The 13,307-nt window shown below is 52.3% G+C and overlaps 1 protein-coding gene across 1 annotated transcript in view; it reads left to right on the forward strand.

Moving 5' to 3' along the window:
* The window catches only part of LOC144942690 (activated CDC42 kinase 1-like), a 192,014-nt gene that overhangs the window by 68,524 nt on the left and 110,183 nt on the right, over positions 1-13,307 (forward strand). The gene's annotated exons all lie outside the window — the stretch shown is intronic.

The following is a 13,307-nucleotide window of genomic DNA, read 5'->3' on the forward strand; positions in this document are numbered from 1 at the left end:
TATATAAATATACATGATGAACTTCTTTCGCACCGTACGTAGCCAACCGTGCTAATCGGAGATGTGGGGGAAGGACAACAAACTAAACACAAAAAGCTGTTCTAAAGAAATGAGTTGTCAATCGAGATTGAAAAGTGCATAGCTCTCAGTGGCTTCCCAATATCTTAAGGAAGAGCGTTCCAGACGGCCGTTGAAGAGAATCTGAAAGCGCGCTATGCGGTGACCACCGTCTTTGTACGCTGGCTCACCAAAAGCTGGATTTCGCGCGATGGTTTATGCTCCCTTCACACGACCCAGCAGCAAGGTGGCAAGCACTTTGTGTGTAACGAGTGCGACCTTACAATGTATATCCAGTACGCAGGACAACGTCCGAAAACAACGTCCGAACAACGCGACGGCGCAATATTGCCACGAGCGGAGCACGTGGCAGGCTGACGTGCGCTAGCGCAGGTGCTCGCCGACTGCGGCGGCCTTCCCCCGTGCCCTGCCAGGAGTGGCCTCACGCTCTCTCTCTCTCTCTCTGCTCCCCCACCACCCCCACCCGTACGTGCTGCGCGTGATTAGCGCTACTGCCGGGGGCACCCGTCGCCGCCCCTCCTTTGTCAGTGTTCCTGTATATTGTTCCACTTTGCCGAGGTTTATTCCGATGCACGTGGCCGATGTCGCCTCGTAGGACCCTCGGGGGGCACACGGTGCGGTCGTCTAGACGTCGCCACTGGGGAGACAAAGGCGGACGGGCGTGGTGCTGGCCACCCACCCCCTCGTGTGCCGTTGCCGGCCTTCGGAGGTGCTCCTCGCTAATACCGCTTGCTCCAACAGTCTGTTGAGTCTCTACGGGGGAATGTTGTCTTTGTAGGATAGCGTCTCTGAGTCCTTTCCGCTTCCACTCACCCTCCCACTCACCCACCACTCACCCACCGACTCACCCTCCCCCCCCGCCCACCCCCGCCTGCTCGCCGCCACCACAGTGCATATTTTTATCCCAAGACGCAGACCGCAGCGCCACCGCTTCTGGAGAGAGTTGATGATTACCTCTCTGTGACTAAAGCCCCAGCAGTAGCCACATCCTCCTCCACGCGCTACTCACCATCGTGAGGGCACCCCCCCACCCCTCCATCCCCCACGGGTATTGAGACTCCCCCCCCCATCCATCCCGCTCCACATCCGCTCGCTTCCTTCACAGAGCGGCCTTGAGTCACACGCGCCGTGGCTCGCCACCAGTGAGCGCGTGGAGCGTGGCCGTCGGGTAAGCGCCCGTTCCGCAGAGGCATTGGGCTTTCCCCCTTCGCAGGGAAATCCGCTGCTGGGAAAATGCCTCTTCAAGCCGGATCCCATCGGCGACAGTCCTGGACAAATAACGATCCGTCCAGTTGCTTTCGTCGCTCCGTCTCCACGGCGGTCGTCCTCCGTTGGCGGCCGCTCCGCTGTTGTATCGTGGCCCTCTGACCCTCGTCCCTTCTGTGCCGGCATCCTGTCCCTGCCCGAGCCGCGCTCGCTTTTCTCAACGGCCCAGCGTGTACAATGCCTCTACAACGTGCGCGAGCTTCCCCTGGGGAGCTAATGGCGTGGCTTCTCACGTCTGGGGCGGAGAGCCCCGGGGGCTAATCACGCACGGTGTGCGCTTCTTCACACCGGCCTATTATCCTGCCTACACTGTTGAGAAACTCGCCGTTAGTGAGTGCTCATTCAGGGTGGTGGTGTTGCAAGTACCGTGGCCCGGTGGCTACTTTGGTCTCGCAATGCGTTCATAGTGGCTATGATGTAATGATAGCAATAGGAGTGGATGATGCCTATATTAGGTGAAGGATAATGGATCGGAAGTCCTGGCCCCATGTTTTAGCCACCGATTGCCACAAGCGTGTGTGGCTTTGGATCATAACGGAGTGTTATATGTTACCCAGGAAAGTCTCGCCCAGTGTCAAGACCGTTGCGCGTGCAAAAGCACCTTTGCACGTGGAACAAAGTTGGAGCCCCGATGGCGTACGAGATGAAAAGACGCGGAGATTTGTGGCATATTTCAACAAACTACGTTCCAAGTTAACCTGCCTGTCTAATGGTCAATGAATTCGGAATTATATCCTCGTCAAGTCAGAGGGGGGGTGGTGTGTTTGTTTCATCGCTCAACAATGCCTTCCAGCCTCCACGATCGGGGCACGTCTGCTCAAAACAACGCGCAGCTGGTAACCGCTAACGGGAGTCGCACGATGAATTCCTTGCCACTGAGCAGTCTGGAATTCCCGGTGAGCGATGCGGAGCGTACGTGCACTCCACATTGGTCAGCGATGCGTCGGGGGTTTTGATATTTTAACGCACGTGGGTTGGCGTCATCGGTGTGTTTTAGTTTATCCGGGCCACCCCTCCCCAACGCCGCGCCGGATGAGCCAATGCAACACTTTTGATATCGCGCCCTCTCACGACTCAAGTCCGATCCCATCACGTATTCTCCTCGCCGATCGCGCACACACAGAGTCAGCTCTTTGGAATGACGAGGCCGTTTTCTGTCGCGACAACTCCGACTCAACGGTGGCATCCCGAACGTCCGCCGTCGGTAACCGGCTCCAGGCCTTCGGGCCGGAGACCGCGACGGAGCCCACGGCCGGCCGTATCGCCGCGCGAGGCTTCCCCGCCGGTGCAGTAGCGGCAGCAGAGGAGACGACCGCGGGGTTGCGGATCGTCCACCGCGGTCCGTCGGGTTGGGCGCACGCCGCTCGGCGAGACGGAGCGGATCGGTGCGGGCTCTCCGTCGGCGTCGAGAATCTCACGGGATCGCCTGCGACGCACGGCCCGTTGACGCGAGTCGGCCCGGCGCGCTGAAAGCGACGGTGCGACAGCGGTCCGACGTGGATTTGTAAAGCGCGCGACGTTGTGGCCGCGTGTCGAGGAGAGGCGCCGTCGTCCGTGGAGGCTGCGAGGAGGGGGGGGGGGGAGGAGGAGGAGGGGGGGAGAGGAGGAATTCCTCTGCACACTGAGACTGTAATTACGAACGACTCTGCGCCCACGTCGGCGCTCAGTGATTATGGCACTCGCTGTTGGTGCACCGCACGTGATAATTGCAGTGTTGCAAAGCTATGCTTTTTATAATATGTTCTGGTTGATTAATATAACATCTTAATTACATGTTTATATTTCGACACTAACCGAGCGATGGGAACACGCGCCAAAAGGATTAATTTCCTCCCCCAGCTATAGAAGCGACCTTCAGATGCATCTTCGGTGACCTTCAGCCGTGTTCCCCTTGCATCCTGCAGCGGTCCGTCTGGTCGCATTCACCCGACTGCACTGTGGAACCGGTACAGATGAGTGCGCTTACCCATTGCCATCTTCGCAGAGCAGACAATAGCAACTGGCTTAAGGTGAAACGAATGAAAACCAAAAGCCCGTGCAATTTTTTGTTCAACCAACCGATCTGAGACCATTAACTCGCTACACTTGGGGGCCGGATTTAATTAAGGCTGGCTGACTGCCCAGCTTGTGAAGCTCAGGAAACCCGTCATTTCCAGCGTGTGAATTAAAAGAGACGAGAGGCTGTTCTTGCGATGAACTTGCAGAAGTCTCCGCTGCCATACCTACAGCTTCAGCCATGGTCTATCCACTGCGGGATGAAGGCCCCCCCCCGCCCCTCCCCCAAGTCGATGCCGTCTCTTGCGGTGATGCGACGGCGACAACGGGACTAGTTTCTGCGCGTTTTGTGGAATTCTTTTCTTGTGCCAGAATTCTGCAAAATCATTCATAATAATTAACTCCGTATGAATCGAGCCCCCAGACAGTTCATGTGGTCTTAGGGGGCTCTTGCCCGCGATTAAATAAAGTTTATGTCTTTCATTTAATTTTTCCTTGGCCGCGACGTGGCGTTTCGACGAGACTGTCGCACGTGATTGTAAATCTTCTGTCTGATACATCAAAGCGTCGATGCGTCATCATTTCCAGGTGGGTCTTTCCCGCAAACTCCGGTCATCCTCGCCGCGGATTTTGGTTTACCGTCGAACAATGACTGTCACCGCATCGCGCGCTTTCTGACGCGTTTCTGCGGCCGTCTGGAACGCTCTTCCTTCCTATATTAGGAAGCCACTAGTTTGTTATCCTTTTCCCGCACCTCTGATTCGCACAGTTGGCTACGTACGGCGCGAAAGAAGTTCAACGTATGTACGTTATGGAAACGTAAGAGTGTGAGACAGTGGCGATTAGTCACGCGCACACACACACACCTTGCGTGACTCAGCTGCACATGATCCCACCACTCGCCAGAGTGACTGTTCCCGGTATGCTGCGTGTGTGTGGGTGGGCGTATATGCGTAACTGTTTATCTAGCGCCTCATCAGTGTTTATCACCGAACCTTGTGCCGCGCTGTGGATCGGAGTGAATCATCTGTTAGTTGCTCAGGATCGAGATGCTCAGGATCGAGTGAGTGAAGTGAGTGCCGATTATGTCACCAAGTGGCGGGAAGAGGCGTACGAATTTCAGACTCGGGGGGGGGGGGGGCTTTTAGTGACACTGTGTGTCCAGCCAGACGTATTATTATTGTTGTGTTTGTTTACCCAGAAAGCGTCTCGTGAAAGCGTTTCATGAGCGTCCTGCCAAGTTGGTCACAGTAGGAGGTGATGTTGCTGCTGCTGCTGTGTGTGATTGAGTAATTTGTGGGTAATATTTCAGCATTGGGGATGTTTGGCCATAATACCAGTTGCAATGCACGAGAAAACCGGAGGATCCGGAGGACACCCATGCAGGACAGGGGGGAAGAACGTACTCCTCTACTGATTGTACGAATCAAGGTGCCCGAGTTGGGATTTAAACTGGGGCTCTTGTTGTTGTGAGACGCAAGCGTTACCGTTGGCCTACCCTGTACGCCCACGTCCACCTTTAAGTGCTGAGGTCAAACACATGGCAACCCAAAGCTTATTTTTATCTTTGATTTTCAACATTATTGCCACACGGGCCGTGGCACTGCAAGATGCATTAATGTGTGATGGGTCACCTCTAGACTAAACTATGTTTTTTTTATTTTAGCAGGTAAGGCCCACTGAGCTGTATAGATGTTTTTCAGAAGTGACCTGGTCACGAATGATAGCTCAATGCAGTGGCTTTTCACGTGAAAATGTGTAGCCACCAAATACTCTAAGCGCATGCTGATTTAAAATGTGGAGGGAAAAACCAGAGGACCCGGAGAAAAATGGCATGCGACCATGAAGAGAGAGAGATGAGCAAACTCCAAATATGCAGCAGTTGTTAGGGTCGGGATCGAACCCACGACTCGGTGTATACCAGGCGAGGGAGTTAACATCTCCCTAGCCACAGTGCCATCCGCAGTGCCACCTGAACGCATAGCGGCAACTCTCGATGAGCATTGGGCCAAGTTCACCTTCGACGCGTACGACCAAACACAGCCTCCGAACCATCCACAGCGTTGATTCAAACACCTTGAAGCGCCCCCTCAACACGAAATTTGACGTCGTGCCAGGGACAAAAAAAATGTCACTTGAGTCCTCTGTCAATGCCCCCACACACCTGGAAATCTCACGGCTTCAAGAAGTGTCCCCTGGTCACCTTTTTCTCAGGAGTCGCAACGCCGAGCTGTCGATTCTTTACGACGACTTCACTCGCAATCGAAGTCGGTGCCCGTTTACACGATCGCGCGACGGTTGGACAGCGCGGTCGCCAGTCTGAAGCCGGCCCACGCGGAGGCCTCGTTTCGTTTTTTTTTGCGTAGCCCAGACAGGATTAGGTCGCGGGGTCCCGCTGTATCGTTTCTGTAGAAGGCCGCCTCTATGGCAACTGGGGGTAAAACAGAGGCATCACAATATTGATTTGCTCGGCGCAGCTGTGCCGGCGCGGGGGCCCGGCAGGCCGTGGCGGCGGCGCGGTCAGCCGTCTCGGCGTCCAGAATAGATCGGAGACCCTCCGGGGCGGTCGGGGGACTGGCGCGTCTCGGTCGGGGGACTGGTGCGTCTCGTCAGTGGTCGCGCGGGCATCTCTCTTTGTGCGACGCCGCTGGCTAATTCGCTCGAAGTTCGAAAAATAATGTAGACGTTGAACCCTTACTAATTCTGCGTGGTTCACACACGCGCGCCACGGTGGCGAGATGTTAACCACCTCGCCTGGTATACTGGAGGTCGTGGTTTTGGTCCCAACTCTGATGCCTGCTGTATATTTGGAGTTTGCGTGCTTCTCTCTCTCTCCATTGTTGCGTGGATTTTCTTCGGTTTTTCCCTCCACATTTAGAATCAACATCACACGTTCGGAGTATTTGGCTGCTATACATTTCCACACGACGATAAGCCATTTTGTTGAGCTATCGTTTGTGGCCGGGTCGCTTTTGATATAAAGAGCTACATAGCTCAGTGGGCCTTACCTGGTAAAATAAAAAGAGTTAATAGCTTTAGAAGCTCCAGGCACGTCGAGCGAAACGTCGGACATTGCGCGGAACAATGCGGCCGGCACGACACGGGAGCACGACGGAGAGCCGCGCAGCGCGAACGACGCGTCTCCCTCTTCGTACATCTGTGAGGAGGAGGAATTCGTGACATTCGCAATAAATCATTGGAACGTGTATCGTGGGTGGCCAGACCCGTTTGCGGTGTTGCTCGCGTGCCGTGTAGGGCAGCGCCCGCCGCATGGGCTGTCGCCCTGAAATTGTCCGGCCTCCGAGCTGGAATATGCCAACCGTCGTGAGGTTATCGTTGTGCCGCTAAAGTGTCTCGCCTGAGACCCCCCCCACCCCAAATTCACTTCGCTTTTTGTATTTTTGCTTTGAATCTGGGTGTCTGAAGTGGTGGCAGGAGCACAGCATTCTCTTTATTAGAGTGCAATTATTGTTTTGCTTGAGATACCATTAGGGTTGTCTTGAATCTCACTGGCCACAATGAACCCTTGATCTTTATTTATTTTACCAGGTAAGACCCCACTGAGCTGCTATGTAGCTCTTTTTCAGAAGCGACCTGGCCGCACAAATGATAGCTCAACGAAGTGGCTTATCATCACGTGGAAATGCATATCAGCCAAATACTCTGAATGCATGTCGATTCTAAATGTGTCAGGAAAAACTGGGAGGACCTGGACAAAAATCCACGCGACCACGGGGAGAGAGACACGCAAACTCCAAATTTACAGCAGGCATCGGGGTTACGATCGAACCCACGACCTCCTGTATACCAGGCGAGGTGGTTAACATCTCCTAGGCACCCAGTGGAACATGCACGTTGTCTGTGTAGGTTGTGTGCTAATGGGGCACCTTGGAAGTGTCTTGCACCTTCGCTTTTCTGTTCCCTTTCTCCAGGTCGTGAGCGTAAGGGGCCGTCCATAAATGATGTCACACACCTAGGGGGGGAGGACATTTGTGACGATGTGTGACGAGGGGGGGAGGGGGGGTTGAGAAATGTGACGTCACATCAAAATGCGCAACTTTAAATAAATATAAACAATAGAATTGTTATAACAACACAATTTTGTATTAATTTTCATTATTAACTATTTGATTATTTACATTTACTAAGGTCACCTTTTATTTATTCCATGAAGGAGCATTTTGCTTCTGCATGGGAGAATGGAGAAGTATACATTTTGTACATTTTTTGAATGATTGTTATTAAACATTTTGATTTTAATGATTCTACCAGGGCTTTTCATTCTGTGGAATGAATATGTGATTGTTATAATTGTACTCTCCATTTTGCTTCGTTCTACTACAAAGTTTCAAGTATTTTTTTATTGTTATGATCACTTTTAATATTTTATAATTATAAGAGAATTTAAATATAATATTCTGAACATCTGCAGTTTTAGTTTTACGCTAAATTTCAGCTTTCCAACGCCTTTTAAATACGTGTGTTCTTCTACAACATCAGAGTACAGCGCCACATTAAATACGGACTACAATTATAATAGTTTAAAGCGATTTGAAGCATGTTTTATTCTCAAAATGGAAATATGATTTTGGGGGCGGGGGGGGCAGAGCTTTGTGACGTCATATTTGAGGGGGGTCTGGCTTTTTGTGACGCCGTGTGGGAGGGGGGGGTAAAAATCGGTCAAAATCGCGTGACGTCATTCATGGACGGCCCCTAAGATGCCTCTCTTGCCCCGTGTACCCACCTGCCCCGTGTAGCCAACTGCCCCTACCCACGTGCCCACCTAATTGTGCGGCAGTGGGTGACGGACAGAGAGGCCGATGCCTCTGTCACAACACTGCGCCGGTGCAGCTGAGGTCCTGCTGGCTTTGAGCCTTGAGGCTGCTCCCCTCCCCCCAAGCCACCGTGGCTTGTCGAACCGTGGCGTCTTGCTGTCAACCCGTGGCGGGTGTTGCGGCGGCTTCACCCCGGCGAGCGTGTGACGGCGTGGAGAGAAAAGCACCGTCGATTAAAAACAAATTAATCATCGCCCGTAGTTCACGCCAAACCAGCGCCGACGGGTTAAAACCAGTTTAAACGGGTTCAAACCAGTTCAGATGTGGGGTTCAGATGTGGGCAGGTGATGGACGCGGACCAGTGATTCTGCTGCTGCGCGGTTCATTGTCAGGACCCCGGCTTCCTGCGGACTTTTGCCCGTGCCGGCTTTGTGCGGACGTATGGGCATCAGCGACGCTGCCGAGTTGGCGTAGCGGCTCATCTCTCGGGGCTTTTCCACGCGGAATATGGAGCCCCCCATGTGGAGCCCCCCATTCCGTGTGCGGTGAACGACACCACCGGCCAATCGGTGCCTTGGGCAAGAGTTAAGAGCCGTGCATGCCCACTGAACTGACCAATGACGCTCCCGCACGAACACAAAGATAAAGCAACGATAGCCCGTGTAGCCTTAACAGACTTTTGGGGCAAGTGCCGTTAACGAGTAGCACCTATGAAGGCCGGCACGACACACGAGGAAGTATGGGGTGGCCAGCACCACGCCCGGTCGCTTTTGCCTCCCCAGTTACGATGTTTACACACCGCACCAGGTACTCATTTGAGGTCGAGTCGACCTAGCGGAGGCCCAGGACCGGTTCAGATAATCGTCACTGTCGTTGGTGGCCGTGAGCAGGAAACGAACTCGGATCGCCGGGTTCGTAGTGCTAACCGCTGCACTAGCTGCTATGCCATCTGGGGATTCGAGAACATGGAGTTACTGATTCAACAGATTCCCCTTCCCCCTAACAATTCAATTGATCATTGAAATTACATCCACTGCTGTGTGGAGGCCTCACCACGTGATTGCCATCCCTCTTGGTGCAGGCTATATCATTTTGGTGGCAAAGATTGTGACTCCATGTCATAGGACACACAGCGAGACGTTACTTTACTCAACAAACGCTAATATATAATCCATTAAATCAGATTTAGAGTTTATTTTTTGGTCCATCCACCCAAACTGCTGTTGAGGACCCCGGTCAGGTTTTGACGTCTCTTGAGTCTCATCAACTACCGAGTCATTCCCGGCGTTCATTGGCCAAGAGACGTCCGTGACCACCACGGCGGGGACCTGTTTGTTGCGACGTCAGGGAATTCGACACAATCTGTTTGTGCCGTCCGGCGGGGAACTGTGGGGCAGAAGAAAAATAAAATAATATACATAATTAAGCATTGGTTCGAAATGTCCTTTTGCTATTTGAGAGACATGTTATGTATTTGTCTTGGCAAAGTGACCAGAGTCATGTGTGTGTGTGTGTGTGTTGATTTAGTGTATTGCTCACTAACCCTGCCAAGACAGCGACACCGATGGTTATTGGCTGCCTCTCGGTGCCAACCTCAGAGCGGTGGGCACCAGGCAGGATCACTACCTATGAGATCTTCACTCAAAACTGCTCTCGAGGAGAAGTAATAAAATAATAAAATAAAACATAATAAAATAATTCTCACGACGTTTCGGCTACAACGCAAGCAGCCGTCTTCAGGTGAAGGTCTTCAGGTGAAGACGGCTGCCTGCGTTGTGGCCGAAACGTCGTGAGAATTATTTTATTATGTTTTATTTTTATTATTTTATTACTTCCCTTCTCACGACGTTTCGGCCACAACGCAAGCAGCCATCTTCACCTGAAGACGGCTGCTTGCGTTGTAGCCGAAACGTCGTGAGAATTATTTTATTATGTTTTATTTTTATTATTTTATTACTTCCTTTCTACGTGACTTTACCGAAAGAACCAAGAAGATGAATCCCTGCAGTCACGAAAGCTCTAAATCGAAATGCTCTCGAGGAGTTGCACACCCCTAGCTGCCACTGCAATTTAGTGGCCTAAAATAGAATTTTCGCTCCGGATGATCACTGCAAAGTATGATCTGTGTATTGATTTAGTGTGCTGATCTTAAAGGTGCAATGAAAATGTTAATACTCCGACTGATGCTCCTGCTGTTGTGGAGTGGCTCATGCAGCCAGCTATGGCTGCAGAGTTTGGTAGTACATGTTGTTTATGTCGTTTATTGTGAAAATTCGGTCACAGTTCCTATGACCACTGTTTCATTGCTTTTATGGCTTTATTTTGGCGATTTTCGAAAAGTTTTTTGGTTTGGCCATGTTTGTTTGTTGTAGTACAGAGTTAGACTGATGGCCTTAATCTAAGTTGTATTGTGGTTGTTGTTGTTTGACTTGCATCCCACTGGGATTTTTGCACACAGTGTTGGTGTACGGTACTTTTTCTGGAATATTTTGCTGTCTTTTCTTGGATTTTTCTGTTTGCACTTAGTCACATAGTCACTTTAAGATGTTTTCTTGTTCATGTTTTTTGTTTGTTGCGGTTGCACCCGATTGAAGAGCCAAATGGCTCACAGGGCTATACCTAATAAATGAACTTGAACTTGAGCAGGGGGGGGGGGAAGTATCATCCACAATCGAGGTTTCTTTTGAGTTAGATCGCGTCAGTATAAATGGGTCGTTAAAGCCGCCGCCACCACCACGCGATACAGCCAATCAGTAAGATTTGTCGCGTGAACAAAACGTGCCAATTATAGTCACTAGTTCGGCGCACGGGTCTGTTTGAGAGTAAACCCACGACCATTTACCATTCGAGCACCAAATAAATATAGATTGTTCTCTCTTCATGATAGAGATTGGTCGCGACAGCCTCCTGCGACTACGTGCTAAGGAGAATCGGTGCACACGAGGTGCAAACGTGAACTGCTGGAGTCGTGTCTGCAGGGATAAACCCAACACAGATAACTAATGCCCAGAGAAAAGAACATTCACTGTTAACAAAATAAACAGCCATCTTGCACCAAAAATAATGACTATTACTATAAAACATTATATTTTACCAGGTAAGGCCCACTGAGCTATGTAGCTCTTTTTCAGAAGCGACCTGGCCACAAATGATAGCTCAACGAAGTGGCTTATCACGTGGACATTGATAGCAGCCAACGAAACACCCTAAAAGCACGTGATGTTGATTCTAAATGTGGAGGGAATAAACCAGAGGACCCGGAGAAAAATTCACGTGACCACGGGGGAGAAAGAGACACAAACTCCAAATATGCAGACGTCGGGGTTGGGATCGAACCCACGACCTCCTGTATACCAGGCGAGGTAGTTAACATCTCGCCAACGGCGGCGCCCCAATGAATGGGTGGAGAGAAGCTGCGCTTGAGGCAAAGCGAATAACATCCATGGCCCTGCTCGCTCGTGTAACCCACGAAAGCGCTGCCCATAACGTGTGCCGGTGTGTAGGGTTGGGTTTGCGGTGCGCGGTCACGACAGCGCGAACGCCAGGACTCGGCGGAGCACAGGGGGAGCGATTGGGCGCACGGCAAGCGGCACGCCCGGGCTGGTCCTCTCCTCGCCCGCAGCTGCTGCAGCCACTGTTGCTGCTGCCGCTACTGCTGCTGCTGCCACTACTGCTGTCACTGCTGCTGCTGCCGCTGCTGCTGCTGCCGCTGCTGCTGCCACTGCTGCTGCTGCCACTACTGCTGTCACTGCTGCCGCTGCCACTACTGCTGCCACTGCTGCAGCAACTGCCGCTGCAGTTGCCACTTTCGCTGCTGCCACTGCCTCCGCTGCTGCTGCTGCTGTTTATGCAAACCACGAGCTGCGTCAGCTGCGTTCGACGTGCCGTCGCGCACATCAGCCCTAGGCGGTCGTGCGCTCGTGCACATTCGCGTTTTGGTGTTTTCTTTGCTAAGGGAGAGAGGGAGGGAGGTGGTAGAGGAAGGAGGAGCGCTGTGCAAGCTGTAACCTGCTGGGGGAGAGAGGGAGGAGGAGGAGGGATCTGTGGCTATGCAAGCCGTTACCTGTCGTGCCGTTACACGAAGCACACGCTGCTGCACAAACGGTACTTGTGGCGCCGCGGTGGCTAGGAGATGTTACCGACCTCGCCTGGTATACAGGAGGCCGTGGGTTCATTCCCGACCCTGACACCTGTATATTTGTAGTTTGCGTGTTTCTCTCGCCTCGTGGTCACGTGGAAATTTCTCCAGGTCCTCCCGTTTTTCCCTCCACGTTTTCCCTCCGCGTTTAGAATCAACACGCGTTGAGATGATTTGGCTGCTGTAAATTTCCACGTTGTTGGGCTATACTTTATGATAGCCGGGTCACTTGTGAACATTAGCTGTATAGCTCAGTGGTGGGCCTTACCTGCTAAAAATAACATCGTTTAAGGTGTGGCCACAACGTGGAGAGCTGGGAATCGGTTTGGTGCTCGAGAAAAATCGAGTTCTTTTTCAGCGTGAGTGCCAGGCTACGTGCACCCTGAGGTCACGTGGGTTAGATCGCGTGAATATAAGTGTGTCTTTAAACCCGACACCACCTGACACGGCCAATTAGTAAGGTTTGTCGCGTAAACACGACATGGCAATTAGTTACTCGTTCAGCACACCGGTGTGTTGCATGGTAAACCCACAATATTTATCAGCACTCGAATTGGACCGGTCCGGCTGAATGTCACCGGAGTGGTGGCCGTGAGCAAGAATCCAACTTAGGTCGTCGGGTTTGTAGCACAGCGCGCTAACCATGACACTCCCGCAGCAAACAAAGGCACACACACACACACGCACTCCCGTGCAAGGCTTCATAGTCTCCGCCTATAGCCTTGGTGGTGGTGGTGGTGACTTTGGAGCCTACCAGGTTAAACACGCTCGTCAAAGGAGGCAGGACACGCCTGTAATCCGGCGGCTTCGAAGCGGTTGTACGTGAATCACGCTGAGGCCACGCTGAGACCATGCGATCGAGACCACCACCACCTGCAGGACAAAGGGGCGCCGGCATGAAGCAGTACAGCAAGTGGGTTGCTGACGCGGCATTTTGCCAAGCCTGGGCGGTCTTGCCCCCCCCTCCCCACGGATGGCTTGTCGTCCCAGTTTTTCATCCCGCGGGATGAAACGCTCGAATGAGAAGCATCCCAGAGTGGGCCTGGGACTACTTA

Source organism: Lampetra fluviatilis, chromosome 28 (genome assembly GCF_964198595.1).
Source record: "Lampetra fluviatilis chromosome 28, kcLamFluv1.1, whole genome shotgun sequence".
Taxonomy (NCBI): Eukaryota; Metazoa; Chordata; class Hyperoartia; order Petromyzontiformes; family Petromyzontidae; genus Lampetra; species Lampetra fluviatilis.